At 39.1% G+C, this 6123-nt stretch overlaps 1 non-coding gene across 1 annotated transcript; it reads right to left on the bottom strand.

The window, feature by feature from the left end:
• Positions 1-273: 273 nt before the first annotated feature.
• On the bottom strand, positions 274-380 carry LOC127090131 (small nucleolar RNA R71). Its single transcript, XR_007791662.1, has one exon. It is a non-coding gene; the product is annotated as a small nucleolar RNA R71 (small nucleolar RNA).
• Between the last annotated feature and the right edge of the window lie 5743 nt (positions 381-6123).

The following is a 6123-nucleotide window of genomic DNA, read 5'->3' as shown; positions in this document are numbered from 1 at the left end:
AAACCATCTTTACTGCAATTAGTGCAACAGAACCAATTCGCAGGTCTCGCTACTGAGAACCCAAATCAACATTTAAAATTCTTTATCCAACTGGATGACACCTTTAAATCCAACGGTGCTTCACCTGGTTCGATTCGTTTAAGATTAATTCCTTTCTCCCTCAGGGATAGAGCACGTTCATGGTTAGATTCACTTCCAGCTAATTCAATAACTACCTGGGAAGACCTTAGAAGAGTATTCCTTGCTAGATATTTTCCCCCCAGTAAGACTGCTGTTCTTCGAAACCAAATAACTAGATTTACTCAAAACCAAGGAGAATCACTTTTTGAAGCTTGGGAGAGATATAAAGAGTTGTTAAGAGTCTGCCCACACCATGGCCTAGAACAATGGTTGATCGTTCATACCTTCTACAATAGACTCCATTATAACACAAAGATGAGCATCGACGTTGCCGTTGGTGGCGCGCTGATGAACAAACCTTACCCTGAAGCTTGTGACCTAATTGAGGATATGGCCCAAAACCATTACCAATGGGGAACTAAACGAGCATCAATAGATAAAAAGGAGACCCGAGGTGGAATACATGAGATAAGCTCTATGGACATGATGCAGGCGAAAATGGACGCTTTAGCCCTTAAGGTCGAACATATGTCTACAAACACTAACACCGCAGCGGTAGTCCACACAGAGTGTGAACTTTGTGGATCTAAAGGACACGAATCGGTGGAATGTAACCTTTTGAACGACCTGAACACCGACCAAGTGAATTACACCCAAGGTAACCCATTTTCAAACACTTACAACCCTGGATGGAAGAATCACCCAAATTTTTCCTATAAAAACCAGAACCCTGTCCAAAATTATGCACCTCAAAGACCACAAGGTTCTCAAGCCCAAAAACCAAATCAACCTATGCAAGTTGTGCCCCAGAAGCCTAACCTTGAGAAGATCATGGAGAGCTTTATATCCGTCCAGACTCAGCAAAATAAAGAATTCCTAAACCAGAACATTCACGTAAACAAACTAATAACGCAATTATGGACTAAGGTTGATCAGATAATCACTCACAACAAGATGCTTGAAACCCAGATCTCACAGGTCGCACAAAACCAAGCCTCACAAACTACACCTGGAGGACAATTCCCTGGACAATCCGATGGAACCCGAAAAAAAATCCGACCAAGAAGAAGCCAAGGATAAAACTTACAAACCACCACCCCCGTACAAACCACCAATCCCATATCCGCAAAGACTTAAACAAACCAAAATCAATAACCAATATCAAAAGTTTATAAAAGTAATACAGAAGCTTCATGTAGAGATTCCTTTCACCGAAGCAATCACCCAAATTCCATCTTACGCCAAATTTCTCAAAGACATCTTAACCAACAAGCGTAGGCTTGAAGATCCCAAACCCTTGGAATGAAACTTTATTTCCGATAATAAACTTGCTAAGAAGGAGAAAGACCCTGGGAGTTTTTCTATACCTTGCATTCTAGGGAGTCATGTGATCGACAAAGCTTTCCTAGACTTAGGCGCTAGTGTGAGTTTAATGCTTTTAGCTGTGTATAAAAGGTTAAACTTTGGAGAATTACAACCAACTAAGATGTCCCTCCAATTAGCCGATAGGTCTGTTAAGTATCCTGTAGGCATTTTAGAAGACATCCCAGTTAGGATCGGTCAACTTTATATCCCAACAGACTTTGTGGTCATGGATATCAAGGAAGACGACGATATCCATATCCTTTTAGGTAGACCATTTTTATCAACAGTCGGAGCTATAATAGACGTTAAAAGAGGAAAATTAACTTTCGAAGTAGGGGATGAAAAGATAGAGTTTATTCTTTCAAAGTTTCTGATGGCACCAATCATAGGAGACGCATGTTACGCGATCAATATCATAGATGAATGCATAAGGGAATTTGATCAAGAAGAACTCGTGATCGAACCATTTTCAAACCCGAATGAAAAGGATGACGAGCTAGAGGAAACGGAACCTCACACTAACGAATGTTTGGATCTTACTCCAGACCTTTCACCAAATTCTCAAAAAACCAGCTCAAGAACTTAAGGAGTTGCCCAAGAACATAAGATACGAGTTTTTGGATAAAGAAATGAACCGCCCAGTAATAGTTAGTGCCACCTTAAACCAAGACGAGACAAACTGACTCTTGAATGTTTTAAGAAGATACCCCTCTGCCTTAGGATATAACATCTCTGATTTAAAAGGTATAAGCCCATCTGTGTGTATGCACAGGATCTCGCTAGAGGAAGATTCAAAACCTTCCAGAGAACATCAGAGAAGGATCAACCCCGTAATGAGTGAGGTGGTAAAGAAGGAAGTCCTTAAATTGCTAGAAGTTGGTATAATCTATCAAATCTATGATAGTAAATAGGTAAGTCATGTGCATGTGGTACCCAAAAAGGGAGGCATCACAGTTGTGCAGAACGAGAAGGGCGAGCATGTAGCTAAACGTATAGAAGGCGGATGGCATATGTGCATAGATTATAGGAAGCTCAATAAGGCAACTAGGAAAGACTATTTCCCCCTTCCATTCATAGATCAAATGCTTGAGCGTCTTGCCAGACACTCCTACTTTTGTTATCTGGATGGATATTCTGGATTTTTCCAAATACCCATACACCCCGAGGGTCAAGAGAAAACAACCTTCACCTGTCCTTACGGAACGTTTGCTTATAGACGAATGTCGTTTTGACTCTGTAATGCGCCCGCTACTTTCCAACGTTGTATGATGTCAATCTTCGCAGATTATCTCGACGGAATTATGGAAGTATTCATGGACGATTTCTCGGTATGTGGGTTTGACTTTGAGAATTGCCTCATTAATCTTGAGAAAATCCTAGAGAGATGCGTAGAAGTTAACCTTGTGTTAAACTGGGAAAAGTGCCACTTTATGGTTAAAGAAGGAATAGTGTTAGGACATATAATATCTGAAAGAGGCATTGAGGTCGACAAAGCAAAGATATAAGTTATAGAAAACCTTAACCCTCCTAAGACAGTCAGAGAAGTCCGTAGATTTCTTGGACACGCCGGTTTCTACCGACGCTTCATCAAAGATTTCTCTAAAATAACAAAACCCATGATCGCCCTTCTGATGAAAGACGTTGAATTCATTTTCAATGAAAAATGTATCGAAGCCTTTAATCGTTTAAAACAAGCACTAATTTCAGCACCCATTCTACAAACTCCGGATTGAACTAAACCCTTTGAAATAATGTGTGATGCTAGAGATTTCGCTATAGGAGTTGTTTTAGGGAAAAGAAAAGATAAGAAATTACATGTAATATATTACGCTAGTAGAACCCTAGATGCCGCTCAACTAAATTATACAACAACGGAGAAGGAACTCCTAGTTGTAGTTTTTGCAATTGATAAATTTAGGTCTTATTATAGTCTATACAGACCATGCAGCTATCCGTTACCTTCTAAGCAAAAAGGATGTGAAACCTAGATTACTCAGATGGATCCTTTTGCTACAAGAGTTCGACTTAGATATTCGAGACAAAAAAGGAACAAAAAACGTAGTTGCTGACCATCTTTCCAGACTAGATCATTTGAAGCCAGACCATTTACCTATAAATGATGATTTCACCTATGACAGATTGATAGCTAAGTTAGATATCATTCCCCTTGAACCTGATAGAGACAACTTTGGGACAGTTTCAGAAATTAGCAGAGTACCATGGTACGCTGATTTTGTGAATTATATAGTCGCTAATATCATACCGCCTGACCTCAATTATCAACAAAAGAAGAAGTTCTTTAAAGATATAAGACATTTCTATTGGGACAAACCACTCCTTTTTAAAAGAGGAACAGATAACATCTTTCGACGTTGCGTCCAAGAAGAAGAAGTTAGAAATATCATAGAGCATTGTCACTCTTCGCCCTATGGTGGACATTCAAGCACATCCAAGACATACACTAAGATCCTTCAAGCTGGTCTTTATTGGCCAACACTATGGTGTGATGTTCATACTTATATTGTCCAATGTGACCAGTGCCAGTGCGCTAGAAACATCTCAAGATGCGACGAAATGCCTTTGAAGAACATCCAAGAAGTGGAATTATTTGACGTTTGGGGTATTGATTTCATGGGACCTTTTCCATCTTCGATGGGAAACAAGTACATTTTGGTAGCTGTTGACTATGTGCCCAAATGGATAGAAGCTATAGCCTCATCCACTAACAACACAAGAGTAGTCATCAAGATGTTTAAAAATAATATTTTTCCCAGATTTGGAGTACCACGAATTGTCATAAGTGATGGTGGATCGCATTTTATATCCAGGATATTTGATAAACTCTTAAGAAAGTATGGAGTAAAACACAGAGTAGCAACACCATATCATCCCCAGAGTAATGGTCAAGTGGAAGTATCTAACAAAGAGATTAAGCAAATCTTGGAAAAAAATTGTTTCAATATCCAGAAAAGATTGGTCTGAAAAGCTAACAGAAGCATTGTGGGCTCACAGAACTGCTTACGAAACCCCTATTGGAACTACACCATACCAGTTAGTCTACGGGAAGTCATGCCACTTACCTTTTGAACTCAAGCACAAGGCATATTGGGCCATCAAGACCCTGAATTTGGATTACCTAGCATCTGGAGAGAAGCGAATCCTTGATATCCATAAATTGGAGGAACTCCAGCAGAACGCTTACGAGAATGCCATTATATACAAAGAAAGAACCAAAGCATGGCATGACAAAAGGATTGTGAAAAGGACTTTAATGTAGGCGACTATGTTCTCCTTTTCAATTCGAGATTACGACTTTTTCCAGGTAAGCTACGTTCGAGATGGACAGGCCCCTTTAAGGTTTCCAAAATCCTAAAATCTGGAGCAGTTGAAATCCGGAACAATTCCTGTAACCCGTTTGTGGTAAATGGACAAAGACTGAAGCAATATCAAGGAGGTGACATCCCCACAGAATGCCCTGGCCATACTCTGATCGACCCTCCGGTTCCTACCTCTGATATATAAAGTTTGAATCGTCAAGTTAACGACGTTAAACAAGCGCTGCAAGGGAGGCAACCCATGATTTCTTTTCCTTTGCTTTACTTTTATTATTTCAATTTATATTTTCATTTGTTTTATATATATATATATATATATATATATATATATATATATATATATATATATATATATATATATATATATATATATATATATATATATATATATATATATATATATATATATATATATATATATATATATATATATATATATATATATATATATATATATATATATATATATATATATATATATATGTGTGTGTGTTTAGACTAACATTTACAATATTTGCAATTTCAGGTGTCCTCTGTTTTTAACCTAACTTTTCAGGATGGAAAATTGCGACACTATGTCAGTGATCTTTCGTGACCCAGTTCAGGAGCAGTGCTATGCCATGCTTTCCCAGTGTCCAATGTTGCCCACCAGATATCCTGATTCAAGTTGCATGAAGGTATTTGGCATTGAGCCTAGTGTCAGGCATTTGTGCAATCAGTTGCAATGTGATGAGTATATTGATGCAATGCATGTGACTTACAGGAACCTCACTTTGGAGTTCTTAAGCTCGCTGAACTACGAGCCCTATGTTGGTCACGCTAGTGATGGTGGCTACACTAATTTCAGGTTTTTTGGGATAGAATACACCTTCAACCACAAGCGTTTTGGTGACTTAATTGGATTTCAGACTACTTATGATGCCTCATCTGAGCTCCCCATGAGCTATTTCCTGAGTAGAGACGTTGAGAAGTTCTGGAGTGACATTACATGTGGAGGTAGCCCTGACCCTTCCACCCAAATCTCTAACAAGATCCATAATCCTGCTTTCAGATACTTTCAGATGATTATTGCCCACACCTTCTTGGGGAAGAGTGACCCTGATACACATGTAAGTGCTGAAGAGATTTTCTTCATGTACTATACCACTCAGTCACGCCCAGTAGATTGTGGAGCTTTTCTGATCGAGAGTCTCTATCTTAATGCTCGCTCCGCTATGAGCCCTATACACGTTGGAAGCACGGTGACTCATATAGCCTCCGCCCTAGGACTTGACAGAAGACTATTTCACCTAACGTCTTACTG

Source organism: Lathyrus oleraceus, chromosome 5, assembly GCF_024323335.1.
Source record: "Lathyrus oleraceus cultivar Zhongwan6 chromosome 5, CAAS_Psat_ZW6_1.0, whole genome shotgun sequence".
NCBI classification, from domain to species: Eukaryota; Viridiplantae; Streptophyta; class Magnoliopsida; order Fabales; family Fabaceae; genus Lathyrus; species Lathyrus oleraceus.
Note: the sequence above shows the minus strand (reverse complement) of the source record. Positions and strands in the feature narration are given on the sequence as shown.